At 34.4% G+C, this 14,412-nt stretch overlaps 1 pseudogene; it reads left to right on the top strand.

Annotated features, from left to right (window-relative positions):
• LOC122747233 overlaps positions 1–9,202 on the top strand; it is a 48,548-nt pseudogene extending 39,346 nt beyond the window's left edge.
• The last annotated feature ends 5,210 nt before the right edge of the window (positions 9,203–14,412 follow it).

Here is a 14,412-nt window from a genome sequence, read left to right as displayed (position 1 = left end):
AAGGTTGATGTTACCACCAATGAAGTGGAAATTAAATCAATAATTAGGAATCATTTTGCCCAACTGTATGCCAACAAATCTGACAATCTAAATGAAATGGATGAATATCTACAAAAATACAAACTGCCCAGGTTAACTGAAGAGGAAATAAAATCCTTAAACCCTTATTAGAAAAAAAATTGAACAAGCCATTAATGGATCCCTAAGAAAAAATCCCCAGGGCCAGATGGGTTTACAGGTGAATTCTACTGAACATTTAAAGAACAATTAATTCCAATATTATACAAATTATTTGGAAAAATAGGTGAAGAAGGAGTTCTACCAAATTCATTTTATGACACAAATATGGTAGTGATACCAAAACCAGGCAAAGCAAAAACAGAGAAAGAAAATTATAGACTGATTTCCCTAATGAATATTGATGCCAAAATCTTAAATAAGATATTAGCAAGGAGATTACAGCAAGTGATCACCAGGATAATACACTTTGACCAGGTGGGATTTATACCAGGAATGCAGGGCTGGTTCAACATTAGGAAAACTATTAACATAATCAACCACATCAATAAGAAAACCAACCAAAATCATATGATTAGCTCAATAGATGCAGAGAAAGCTTTTGACAAAATACAACACCCATTCCTTATAAAAACACTAGAGAGCTTAGGAATAGGTGGAGCTTTCCTTAAAATAATAAACAGTATCTACCTAAAACCATCAGCAAGCATTATATGCAATGGAGATAAATTAGAGACCTTCCCAATAAGAGTAGGGTTGAAACAGGGATGTCCATTATCACCCCTATTATTTAATATTGTCCTAGAAATGTTACCTCTAGCAATCATAGAAGAAAAAGGAATTAAAGGAATTAGAATAGGCAAGGAGGAAACAAAACTATCATTCTTTGCAGATGATATGATGGTTTACTTAGAGAATCCTAGAGAATCAACTCAAAAATTACTTGAAACAATTAACAACTTTAGCAAAGTAGCAGGATATAAAATAAATCCACATAAATCCTCAGCATTTCTATACATAACCAAAAAATCTCAGCAGCAAGAGATAGTAAGAGAAGTTCCATTTAAAGTGACAGTAGATACTATAAAATACTTGGGAATCTATTTGTCAAGACAAACCCGGAACTCTGTGAGCACAATTACCAAACACTCTTCACACAAATCAAATCAGATCTAAATAATTAGAAGGATATAAATTGCTCATGGATAGGCAGAGATAATATAGTAAAAATGACAATACTACCTAAACTAATTTACTTATTCAGTGCCATACCAATCAGACTACGTAAAAATTATTTTATAGAGCTACAAAAAATAATAACAAAATTAATCTGGAAAAACAAAAAATCAAGAATATCTAGGGAAATATGAAAAAAAATGCACAGGAAGGTGGGTTAGCTATACTAAACCTGGAGCTTTACTATAAAGCGGCAGTCCTCAAAACTATCTGGTATGGGGGCAGGTAGGTGGCGCAGTGGATTAAGCACTGGCCCTGGATTCAGGAGGACCTGAGTACAAATCCGGCCTCAGACACTTGATATTTACTAGCTGTGTGACCCTGGGCAAGTCACTTAACCCTAATTGCCTCACCAAAAAAAAAAAAGAATTATCTGCTACTCTCTAAGAAATAGAGTGGAGGATCAATGGAATAGGCTAGACACAGGAAATACAGTAGTAAATGACACTAGTAATGTAGTGTTTGATAAACCCAAAGACTCCAGCTACTGGGATAGGAACTCAGTATTTGACAAAAACTGCTGGGAAAACTGGAAGATAGTATGGCAGAAATTAGGCATAGACCAACATCTTACATCTTGTACTCAAATAAGGTCAAAATGGATACATGATTTAGACATAAGAGGTGATACCATAGGAAAATTAGGAGAGAAAGGAATAGTCTACCTTTCAGATCTCTGGAAAGGAAAAAAGTTTGTGACCAAACAAGAGATAGAGAATATTATGAAATGCAAAATGTATGATTTTGATTACATTAAATTAAAAAGTTTTTGTACAAACAGAAGCAATGCATCCAAAATTAGAAGGGAGGCAGAAAGCTGGGAAACAATTTTTATGGCCAGTACTTCTGATAAAGGCCTCATTTCTTTTTTTTTTTAAGTTGGGTCCTCGTAATTTTCTTTTCTTTTCTTTTTTTATCATAAAAGCATTTTATTATTTTCCAGTTACATGTAAAATTAGTTTTCAACATTTGTTTTCATAAGATTTTTAGATCCAAATTTTCCTCCTACCCTCCCTTCCTTTCCCCCTCCCCAAGACATGAAGCAATCTGAAGCAGGCTATATATGTACAATCACATTAAACATATTTCTGCATTGGTCATGTTATGAAAGAAGAATCAGAACAAAAGGGAAAAACCTCAAAAAATAAGGGAAACAGAAGAAAAGAGTAAAAAGAGGATGGTTCAATCTGCATTCAGAATCCATAGTTCTTTTTTCTAGATGTGGAGAACATTTTCTATCATAAATTCTTTGGAAATGTCTTGGTTAATTGCACTGCTGAGAAGAGCCAAGTCTATCACAGTTGATCATCACACAATGTTGCTGTTACTCTGTACAATGTCTGGTTCTGCTCAATTCTCAGTATAACTCCACTTAAGTCTTTCCAGGTTTTTCTGAAATCTGCCTGCTCATTATTTCTTATAGCACAATAATATTCCATTATATTAATATACCACAACTTGTTTAGTTATTCCCCAATTGATTGGCATTCCTTTGATTTCCAATTCTTTGCCACCACACAGAGGGCTATTATAAATATTTTTGTACATGGGGGTCTTTTTCCCTTTTCTATGATCTCTTTGGGATACAGAACTAGTAGTGGTATTACTGTGCCAACGGATATGCACAGCCCCATAACCCTTTGGGCATAGTTCCAAATTGCTTTCCAGCATGGTTGGCATCAGTTTAGAACTCCACCAACAATGCATTAGTGTTCCAATTTTTCCACACCTTCTCCAACATTTATTATTTTCCTTTTTGGTCTCATCAGCCAATCTGATAGGTGCCTCATAAAATTTTTAAAAGATTTTTATATCAGATACAAGATTTAGGTAAAGACAGAATCAACAAGTGGAATATAGAAACTGAAGGCCTCATTTCTAAAATACATAGGGAATTAAATCCAATTTATAAAAATCCAAGTCATTCCCCAATTGAGAAATGGTCAAAGGATATGTATGAACAGGCAGTTTTCTGATGAAGAAACCAGAGCAAGCTATCTATCCCCAAAGGAAAAAATGCTCTAAATCACTAATGATTAGAGAGATACAAATTAAAACAACTCTGAGGTACCACCTAACACCTATTAGATTGGCTAAAATGACTAAAAAGGAAAATAATAAATGTTGGAGAAGCTGTGGAAAAATTGGAACACTAATGCATTGTTGGTGGAGCTGTGAACTGATCCAACCATTCTGGAGAGCAATTTGGAACTATGCCCAAAGCGCTGTAAAGCTCTGAATACCCTTTGAACCAGCAATACCACTATTAGGTCTTTTTCCCAAAGAGATCATGGAAAGGGGAGAAGGACCCACATGTACAAAGATATTTATAGCTGCTCTTTATGTTATGGCAAGCAATTGGAATTTGAGGGGATTCCCATCAATTGGGGAATGGCTGGACAAGTTGTGGTATATGAATGTAATGGAATACTATTGTGCTATAAGAAATGATGAACAAGAGAAGTTCAGATAAACCTGGAGGGTCTTTCATGGACTGATGATGAATGAGATGAGCAGAATCAGAAGAATATTGTACACAATATCATCAACATTGAGTGTTGACCTACTGTGATGGACTATATTCTTCCCACCAATACAACGGTACAGAAGGGTTCCAGGGAACTCAGGATGGAGGAGGATCTCCAAATCCAGGAAAAAAAAAAGAAAAGTGGAGTATAGATGCTGAATGAACCATACTACTTCTTTTTGTTTTGGGTGCTGTTTTTATATTTTTAGGTTTTTCCTTATTGCTCTTATTTTTCTCTTATAACATGACTATTGCAGAAATATGTTTAATGTTATATATATATATATATATATATATATATATATATATAAAACCTATATCAGATTACCTGATGTCTAGGGGAGGGGGTAAGGTGGGAGGGAGGGAGAAAAATCTGAAATTTGAAAGTTCGTATAAACAAAAGTTGAGAACTATCTTTACATGTAATGGAAAAAAAAAAAGAAACCACTAGTAGGGCAGCTAGATGGTGCAGTGGATAAAGCACTGGCCCTGGATTCAGGAGGACCTGTGTTTAAATCCAGCCTCAGACACTTGACACTAGCTGTGTGACCCTGGGCAAGTCACTTAACCCTCATTGCCCAGCAAAACAAAACAAAACAAAACAAACAAACAAAAAAAGAAACAATGAGCAGGAGGATTTCAGAGAAAACAGGAATGAATTACATGAACTGATGCTGAATGAGAGGAGCAGAACAAAGAGAACATTGTACACAGTATCAGCAACATTGTGTGATGATCAGCTGTGATAGACTTGGCTCTTCTCAGCAGTTCAATGATCCAAAACAATTTCAAAGAACAACAACAAAAAAAAATAAAAACAAAACAAAAAAACCAACAACTGTGGATTCTGAATGCAGATTGAGACATACTGGTTCTACTTTTGGGCTGTTTTTTCCTTCTTTTTTGACATTTTTCCCTTGTGCTCTGATTCTTCTTTCACAATATGACTAATGCAGGAATATGTTTAATGTGATTGTACATATATAACCTATATCAGATTGCCTTCTGTCTTGGGGAGAGTGTAGGGAAATGACGGTGGGAGAAAAATTTGGAACTAAAAATCCTAAGAAAACAAATGTTGGACACTATCCTTACATGTAACTGGAAAATAATAAAATACTTTTATATTTTTTTCAAAAAGAGTTTATTTGTGTAGAAGGGCAGAAGAGGCTTAGAAATACTGCAGATGTAATGGTTTAAGGTGCAGTAACAAATAAACAATCCATAATATCTGGTATGGAACAGATGCCATAGTAAAAATGATCACGGACAAGTGGATTCAGAAGATAGAATGTGAAAATTTTTCAATAAGTGATATTAAAAAGCAATATGATACTGAAGAAAAGTCACTAGCTTTGGAGTCACCAGGGTTCACAGCCTGTCTCTGTTGCCTAACCTGTGGGATCAGGAACAAATCACTTAACCTCTCTCTCTGCCTCAGTTTCCTCCTTTTGAAAATGTTGATTTTGAAGAATAATGTCTTATGGGTCCCTTTCAGATTTACTGCTATGATTCTATGAATTACTTTCCTGATTTATCAATGACACAAGTGTGAATTTATTTATGCAAAGCCCAGCTTCCAATCTAAGCCAATAAAGTCAAAATACACAAAGGATATTTTTATCTCTGATTCTGCTAAAGATTGAAAATGTCAACACCTGTTGTTTTGCTCCCATGTTTACTTTAATGGCTATCAATTTTTTGTAGCAAATGTTGAAAATATGAAAAACATTATATTGCATTTGCAATGGAACAGATGTCTGAATCTGAGTTATTGGATGAAGTGATAGATGGCAAAGTACAATAGTAACACATACAACATTTCATTCTGTTAGAATATATCATTTTATTAACAAGGTTGTTCAAGAGAAAAAAAACTGTTCTATCAAAGCATATTGGAAGGATAAGTCACTCAATCTCTAGATGTCTTTATTACATAAATAGCAAATGGAATTCAATCCTTCTAATTGCATGTTATGAGATCTCAGTGCAGTTGCAACATCATTAACTCAAGCTGTCCCCATGGTGAAAATAAAAATGAAAATTTCATAATGTGGATTAGGGAATAGGGTAAAGAAGAATTCACCTTCTATTGAGCCATGAGTCATTCCTTTATTCTATTAAGACAATTCATACAGATCTTTACTTGATAACCAAGCCTAATCACTCAAGCCCCAAACTACATGTTTTTGGTCTAATTAATCTGGCTTGGTTATCTAGATGATCTGTTTTATTTAATTTCATAATTGGAAAGTCTCCCATTTACTTTCTATTATGCTGATTATAGTATTTATCTAATTTGGTACTAAGTCTTGTTTATTAAAAGTCTAAAATGTAGGTATAGTAATACCTTTAGGTCAGTAACATATCATCTGTTTCTGTGTGACAACAATCTCCAAATCCTATATAGAATCAGACAGTTGATGAGCATTGTAAGAAACATAAGAACAAAGATCATGGCATTTGTGGATGTAGTTGTGTGTGTACACACACACACTGACATGTATGTGTGTATTTATGCATGTATGCATGCATTCATGTGTGCATACACACATGGAGACATAATTATAGGTACATATATAAACACCCACATGTACAATACTTATATGCAGTTTAAAAAGTTGAGAGAGAAATAATGCAATAATTTAACTTATAAATAAATGATTCTTCAGATGTTAGGTGAAAGTCTGTGTAAATTACCTCTGAATTTGTACATAGTAGGTGATTAATAAATGTTTTGAAATGAAATTAACTCAATTGACATGAACATGTTCTTATTGAGCTACTATTCTATCTAAAGAACTGGGGCAGGACAGCTAGTTGGCACAGGGTTAAAGTACAGTCCCTGGATTCAGGAGGGCCCCAGTTAAAATCTGGTCCCAGTCACTTACTAGCTGTGTGACCCTGGGTAAGTCACTTAACCCTCATTGCCCTAACTAACAAACAAATAAATAAATGGATGCATAGATAGACAAATAAATAAATAGGTTAGATAGATAATAGATAGATGAATGAATGAATGAATAAACAAATGAATCAATCAATCTATCAATCAATCAATCAATGAATAAAGAACTGGGGCTAGGTCTCACAAAAATACAAAAGAGGTATAAGACACAATGGAAGGTACCACCATTTGTCAAGCCAGTGAGATATGTAACCTAGGAATCCTTAAGGACTTTACACTATAAATGGGGAAATAAGGACACATACAATCAATTAATCAATCAATTAAGCTGCATTTATTAAAGACCTACTATGTACCAGGCACAGTGCTAATTATTGGGATACAAAAAAATGGCAAGCACTCCCTGTACTCAAAAAGCTTACAATCTAACGGGAGAGACAATCATTAGTCAAATATATACAAAAAAGATAGATACAAAGTAAATTATTGTTGTTGAGTAATTTTTCATTTACATCCAACTCTCTGTGACTCCATTTGGGGTTTTCTTGACAGACATACCAGAATGATTTGCCATTTCTTTCTTCACCTCATTTTTATAGATGAGGAACTGAGGCAAACAGGGTTAAGTGACAGGGTTAAGTGTTACCGGCCAGAATTGAACTCAGGAAGTTGAATCTTCCTGATTTGAACCCCTGAACTCTATCCACTGAACTATGTAGCTGTACTAATTAGTACAGGGAATGCACTAAATTTAAGAGCGACCGGGAAAGTCTTCTTTAGAATGTAGGATTTTAGTTGGAACTTAAAATGAGAAAGGGGACTCTATTTCCCTCATACGTGCACACACACACAGATAAAACACTAAAATAACAAATGTGGCATGATATGATATAGCATCAAGATGAATATAAGGGATGCAAAGACCTGTGTTCAAGAGTCAACTGTGGGGTACTAAGCAAGTCAGTTTAACTACAAATCTAAGTTTTTAGTGATGGAACTGGACTATCTGGTAACTAGATACCCTTTTAGTGCTAACATTTTTACTCTGCAGCAGAACAGAGCATAGCATTTAATAAATGCTTAAATGGGCTAAGTGGAAGAACTTTGAGGAAGGAGAACTTCAGCTTGGCCTAAATGAAGGGAAAAATAGGATAAGATGTAGAAAAAGAAGATTCAGTGCAAAGCAAGCCAGATTTTAAGTCAGATGGGCTGGATTTAGATTCCTGGGTATGCCACTTATTACTTGTGTGACTTTCATCAAGTCATCTAATTTCTTTACATTGCAATTTCCTCATCTGCCCAAAAAAGGACAGGAATTAGTTGTCTGAATTAGTTTTCATGAGATCCTAAGAGCAGTGCAGATGGACAACATCACAGGAATAAAATTGTTCATGAGGATGGAGGGTTTGGGAAATAATGATAATAGTTATCTTAGATAAAAGCATTTTTGTGGATGGATGGTAGACATTTGGAAATAGGCTGAGGTCTGATTATGAACAAGTCTTTAATGCGGATTAGAGAAAACTAGACTTGGTTCTAAAACTTAATTTTCAAATAGAATTCATTTGAGGCTTTTATGCAGTAGAGGGATGCAATGAAAACAGTATCTTCAAAAGACTATTCTGAGAAGGATGTAAAGGATGGTTTGGAAAAATAGAAAGTGGATTAAGAAAACCAACTAGGAAACTATTAGAATAATCTAGGAATGAAGCAATGTGGCCCTGGGTTATGCATTTGGCAATGAAATGGAATAGGCCAACAAGAATGTGCCAGTCTTCCAGTATGGGCACCCACAGAAGCCCTAGTGAGATCATAGCTTCTGCTACCTGCTCTGCTCTGGTGACCCAGGGAGCAGCCACATCCTGTTGGAGATGATGCCAGCTTTGTAGCTTCATATATAGCACATGGGAACAGATGTTGTCATTGTCAAAAAATTGAAGAATATGTGGGACAGGAGGTGATTTAGCAAATTCACTTTTGAATCTGAAGAAAAACTACTTTGAATCAAAATCAAATCCACTGTAATCTTAGGCACAGGAGTTGCAACTCAGAAGTTAATTTGAATCAGATTCCATTGCTGAGACTTGCATAGCCATGTCATGAGGAATGAAGGAGCCCTCTACCAAAATGATGAGAAAAAGTATAGGTTGCCAGAGAATAATCTTCCCTAGAAGCAAAATGTATTGGGTATTAAATGTAGAATAAAATGTATATTTGAATGGAAAGAATAAGCAATGTCCAGAATCAGATATATGAAGGACAGTTTATCCTGTTATATATGTTGATGACAGTACAATTTTGAATTGTCAGTTCTGTAATTTTTATCATATTCCTAAAACTGGTTTTGATAAATAAAAATATTATTTGAACATCAGATTTCTGAATACACTTGCATTGGAAACTTCTACCCCCATCTTATCTGCAAGAAAGCATTGATTTCCAACTTGCTAAAGTATTATTTGATCGATAAGAAGTACATTCTGTTTTTCATAAATATTTGTAATGCTATCTAAGGACATAATAGTTTATACACAACAGAATAATTATGATTTAAAATAGGTTGTGTTTTGTAATGTGCAAATCTTCATTTTGGACAAATTGATTCATGTGTATGTATGTATATGTGAAAATTCACAAAGAAAATGAAATTTGAAGGTTCATAAGATTTATAAAGGAAATTTATTTCTCACATGAAACACTTGGCATTCAGTTATAGGGATAAAGTCATGTGTTATTTATTTTATTATGGAGTTTCTACTTCATTAAAAGAGAAGCACTGTCTTGACTGCAGGCCTATTATCTTCTTTTATACTGTCCTTTTTGTATATAGAATGAAGAGTGACAAATATGTAAAGCTGACATCTACTTTTTTCCATCATTAAACTATCCAGTATAAAGTTGCTCTTTTTCATAAACATTAACATTCATGTTTAATAGTGTATGTTTCATTGCTTTGCTTTTGGTTTTGTTTAAGGAATGATAGAATGATATATTTTAATGACTGTCAGATATTGTGTTAAATGGTGAAAAACAAAATAACACAAGAAATATTTATGAAGACCACATGCTGAGTTATTCTACTCTTAGAGTAATTACAGATTGATCAGTGATATAGTGTACACTGGCAAAATATGAAATAAAATTATGATGAAGCTTTATACTTTAACTGTAAATCATCCTATCCTTTTTGGGACTATTTTATCTAATAGTCTTATTTTTCTGCAATGAACAATGAACTGAATAATGGTTAAGGTAAAAAACAATCAAATAAAAAAAAACATGAATATACCAGTCTTTGAGAAGCAGGAATGAACAGAATTTTATGTGTGACTAGTTTAAGGAGAGTAGGGGATGGGAACTCTAAGACTCCAAGTTTAGTCTTAGGTCATTTTTTTTTTTTTAGTGAGGCAATTGGGGTTAAGTGACTTGCCCAAGGTCACACAGCTAGTTAAGTATTAAGTGTCTAAGGCCGGATTTGAACTCAGGTACTCCTGACTCCAGGGCCGGTGCTCTATCCACTGCGCCATCTAGCTGCCCCTCCAAGTTTAGTCTTAAAAGTGCTATTTGAATTGTAAACACAAATAATTAGATACATGTGATTGATTGTCTAGTCTATTTATAGACAGAATACATATTGTGTCAAATAATCAACAATTAGCTGTTTGATGTTCTTCATCTGAAGTATGTACAAAATGATTGTAGAATATTTATAATACTTAACAGAACCATAAAATATCATAGATGGAAAGGGACCTCAGCAGTCATCTAAACTAGGCTATCTGCTGAACAAGAATCACTTCTACATCATATTTTAAAACCTCTAATGAAAGAAAACCCACTACACCTCCAATCAGTTACATTACATATTTTAATAACTCTAATTCAAAATAAATATTTTTCTTACATGAAGCTTAAATTTAACTCACTGCATCTTCCCAATTGCTCCTGTTCTGCCTTTTGTAGCCCAAGTAGAGGAAACAGGAATCCTTACAATACCTGTCAAATCCTTGAAAACAACTACCATGTCCCAGTCCTCCCCTCAACCAATCCCACCAAGTATTATTATGCCCAAGCTAAATACTCTCTTTTCTTCAACTGGTTTCCAATATCAAATGATCTTCAGACTCATCACTGTCCTATTTGCTTTTCATAAAACACTATATCTTGTTCAATATTTTGGAGCAAATCTCTCAATCCATTAACATAGGAAGAGATGGTGGGAGGAGCAGGGGCAGGTAAATGAATTTTACACTCACCTGAATAAAATCAAAGACCTTGATCTTATCAGAGTGTCTCAAGGAGGGATTAACACACACACACACACACACAACACACACACACACACACACACACAACACACACACCTGATTGGTGGAGTAATTTATTTAGTCCTGGGAAGTAAATGAGCCTAACACTCAGCAGAATTGACTCAAATACCTCAATCTCAATCAGAATTGGCTCAAAGAGGGAATAACATAAACACTCAATTGGGTAGGTAATGTATCCAACCCTACAGGATAATAGGAGGGGAAGGAGATAAAAGAGAAGGGCAAAGAAGGGAGTACAGATTGGGGGAGGGGACAGAGAGAAACAAATCCCTTTTGAAGAAGGATAGAGTAAAAGAAGATAGATAATATAGTAAATATCATGGGGAAGGGAATAGGATGGAGGGAAATAGTTAACAATAGTAAATCATGAAAAGAGAAGGGGGAAAATTGTATAAAAATATTTATAGCAACTCTTTGTAGTGGCTAAAAATTGGGAATCAAGGGAATATCTATCAATTGAGGAATGATTGAAGAATCTGTGATGGTATATGATTGTAGTGGAATGGTATTATGCTATAGGAAATGACAAACAGGATGATCCCAGAAAAACCTGGAAAGACTCATATGAGTGAAGTGAGCAGAACTGGGAGGATATTGTACATAGTGAGAGCAGTATTGTTCAATGAGAAATTATGAATGACAACTACTTTCAGCAATACAATGATCCAAGACAATCCCAAGGGACTAATTATGAAGAATACTATCCATCCCCATAGAAAAAACTGATAAAAAGAACACTTATGGATTGTACATATAAAATCTATATCAGATTGGTTGAAGTCTTGTGCAGGGGGGAGGAAAGGGAGGTCGGGAGAAAAATTTCGAACTCTAAATCTTATGAAAATTAATGGTTGAAAACTACCCTGACATGTAACTGGAAAAAATAAAATAAACGTTTGTTGAAAAATACAACATAATTGAAAATAACAATAAATAAACAACAAAAATAATATGATTATCTCAATAGATGCAGTAAAAAAGGATTTGTTTACAAAATTTCTGTTAAAAATATGATAAAACATAGGAATATGTGGAGCTTTCCTCAAAAAGGATAAGTAGTGTTTATCAAAAATTATTAGAAAGGGGGCAGGCTAGGTGGCATAGTGGATAAAGTACCGCTCTGGAGACAGGATGACCTGAGTTCAAATCCAGCCTCAGACACTTGACACTTACTAGCTGTGTGACCACTGGGCAAGTTACTTAACCCTCATTGCAACTGCCCCCACCCAAAAATATATCTCTATCTATCTATCTATCTATCTCTCTATCTCTCTATCTATCTATCCTATTCTATTCTATCTGTCTATCTATCTATTAGGAATAATATATAATATATACTATACATATTAGGAAGGTATTAGCTATAAAGGAAATAAGCTAGAATGTCCCTACTAAGATCAGAAAATGAAGCAAGGATGCTCATTACTGTCACTATGATTCAATCTTGTTCAGAAATGCTAGCTATAACACAAGAGAAGAAAAAGAAATTAAAGGATAATGCATTAGATTCATATTGGTCTCTCTGATGTCACCCTCATTCCTAATCTAACCTCTGTACAGCTGCTTGTCATTCCCTATTCAAAACTTTTCAGTTACTCCATATTGCTTCTGGAATAAATATAAAACATATGTTTGTTTTCTAATTAAAAAACCAAAGCTTTAAAAATAATCTACTGTGGTTCTGAACTACCTTTACAATCTCACTTCATATTACTCATCTTTTGTAATTTATGTCCAATTTATGTATATGGTCAAATCTAACTTATCTGTGATTCTGTAGGATTTCCTGTAAACTACATTTCATCTGCAACCACTTCACTTTGTGCAGAAGTATTCCCTCCTCACTTCTACCAGGAGAATCCCCAACTTCCTTAAAAGTACAGTTCTACTACCAACTATTACAAGAAGTCTCTGATTAATTTAGTGGATTCTCTCTCTCTCTCTCTCTCTCTCTCTCTCTCTCTCTCTCTCTCTCTCTCTCTCTCTCTCTCTCTCTCTCTCCTTGTCTCTGTCTCTCTCTGTCCCTGTCTTTCTGTATGTCTCTGTACCTCTGTCTGTCAAATTTAGTTTGTATCAATTGTATTTATTTACTTGCTTTCAGGTAGTATTTTTCATTCTTGCCCCAATCAAAATGTAAGCTCCTTGAGGGAAGGAATAGTTTCAATTTTATGTTTTTATCTGTATCCCTAGCATCTCATACAGTGCTCTGTACCTAGCATGCAATTAATAAATACCTGCTAAATTGAACAGCATTGAATAGAGTCATTTTTACAAAGTATATTTTGTCAAATTCACTATCATTTATTTTGGTAAGGAACCAGAGCTCAAAATATATTTGCATTTGAAGTTAAACATTAACTGGTTTTCCTCCATTTATTTACTAATTCTAAGTTATTTCTCAGTGTTTATTAATTAAGACTGGGAAGCCTAAGAGTGGAGAGAACAACAGTAGGTAATGCCTGTGAACAGTCACTTGTGACTCAATCAGAAATGAACATCTGGTAGGCCAGATGTGCCAGTCAACTGTAAAAGACTGCTTTCTCATATACTCCCTGGATGAGGCCCATTCTCCTAAGGCTGTTCAACAGCTAATATCCATAAAAGTGCATTAACACATTACAATTTGATTTTTTTAATATAAAATTGAACTTCAGTATTGGAAAGAAATTCAGTCACCTTGAAATCCATCAACCTTCGTAGCATTTTATTTCAATTAGGTAAGGATTCCTTGCTGAAAGAAAAGAACAGGATAATTCAGGGTAAGATAGAAATGGTTAATATTACAACTGCAGTCCAAATTTAGTAGGGAGAGCTCCTAATATAAATCATTCAGACAGCACAGTATCACCCAGAGGAAATATGTCTGCATTGGGCATTTTCTATGAAGGAGAAGGTGCTAGAAACATTAATTAGTAAGCACACCAAACCCTGAATAGTGTATTTACTAAGTTCCAATGCTTTTAACTACAAAGAAAAGACTAGAGAAATTCCAAATAAAAATGTTCCTTATTTTGATTTTAAAAAATACTTACATACTATTACTGTCATCACAATCCTTATTTTTCTCATGTTAGGAAAAGGAATATTTTTGTCCAACAAATTACATTAAAATGCATTGTCATTTCCATTTTTGAAGTCAAACCTAGATTATAGTGAATTTTTATCTATATTTATGGATATTATGGATGATAATACTAACAAGATTTCTTTCTCCACTTAGGCATGATTGTCTTGGGAATAGTGAATATAGCCACAAAACAAAGTTTTATTTCTCACACTTCCACCCAGTAACATGTCTATAGCACTTATTATTTGTGTGACCTTCAGTTGTCACTTAACCTCTCTGGGACAGTATCCTCATTTGGAAAATAAGAGGGTTGGTCTAGATGATCTCT

This window comes from Dromiciops gliroides, chromosome 3, assembly GCF_019393635.1.
Source record: "Dromiciops gliroides isolate mDroGli1 chromosome 3, mDroGli1.pri, whole genome shotgun sequence".
NCBI classification, from domain to species: Eukaryota; Metazoa; Chordata; class Mammalia; order Microbiotheria; family Microbiotheriidae; genus Dromiciops; species Dromiciops gliroides.
Note: the sequence above shows the minus strand (reverse complement) of the source record. Positions and strands in the feature narration are given on the sequence as shown.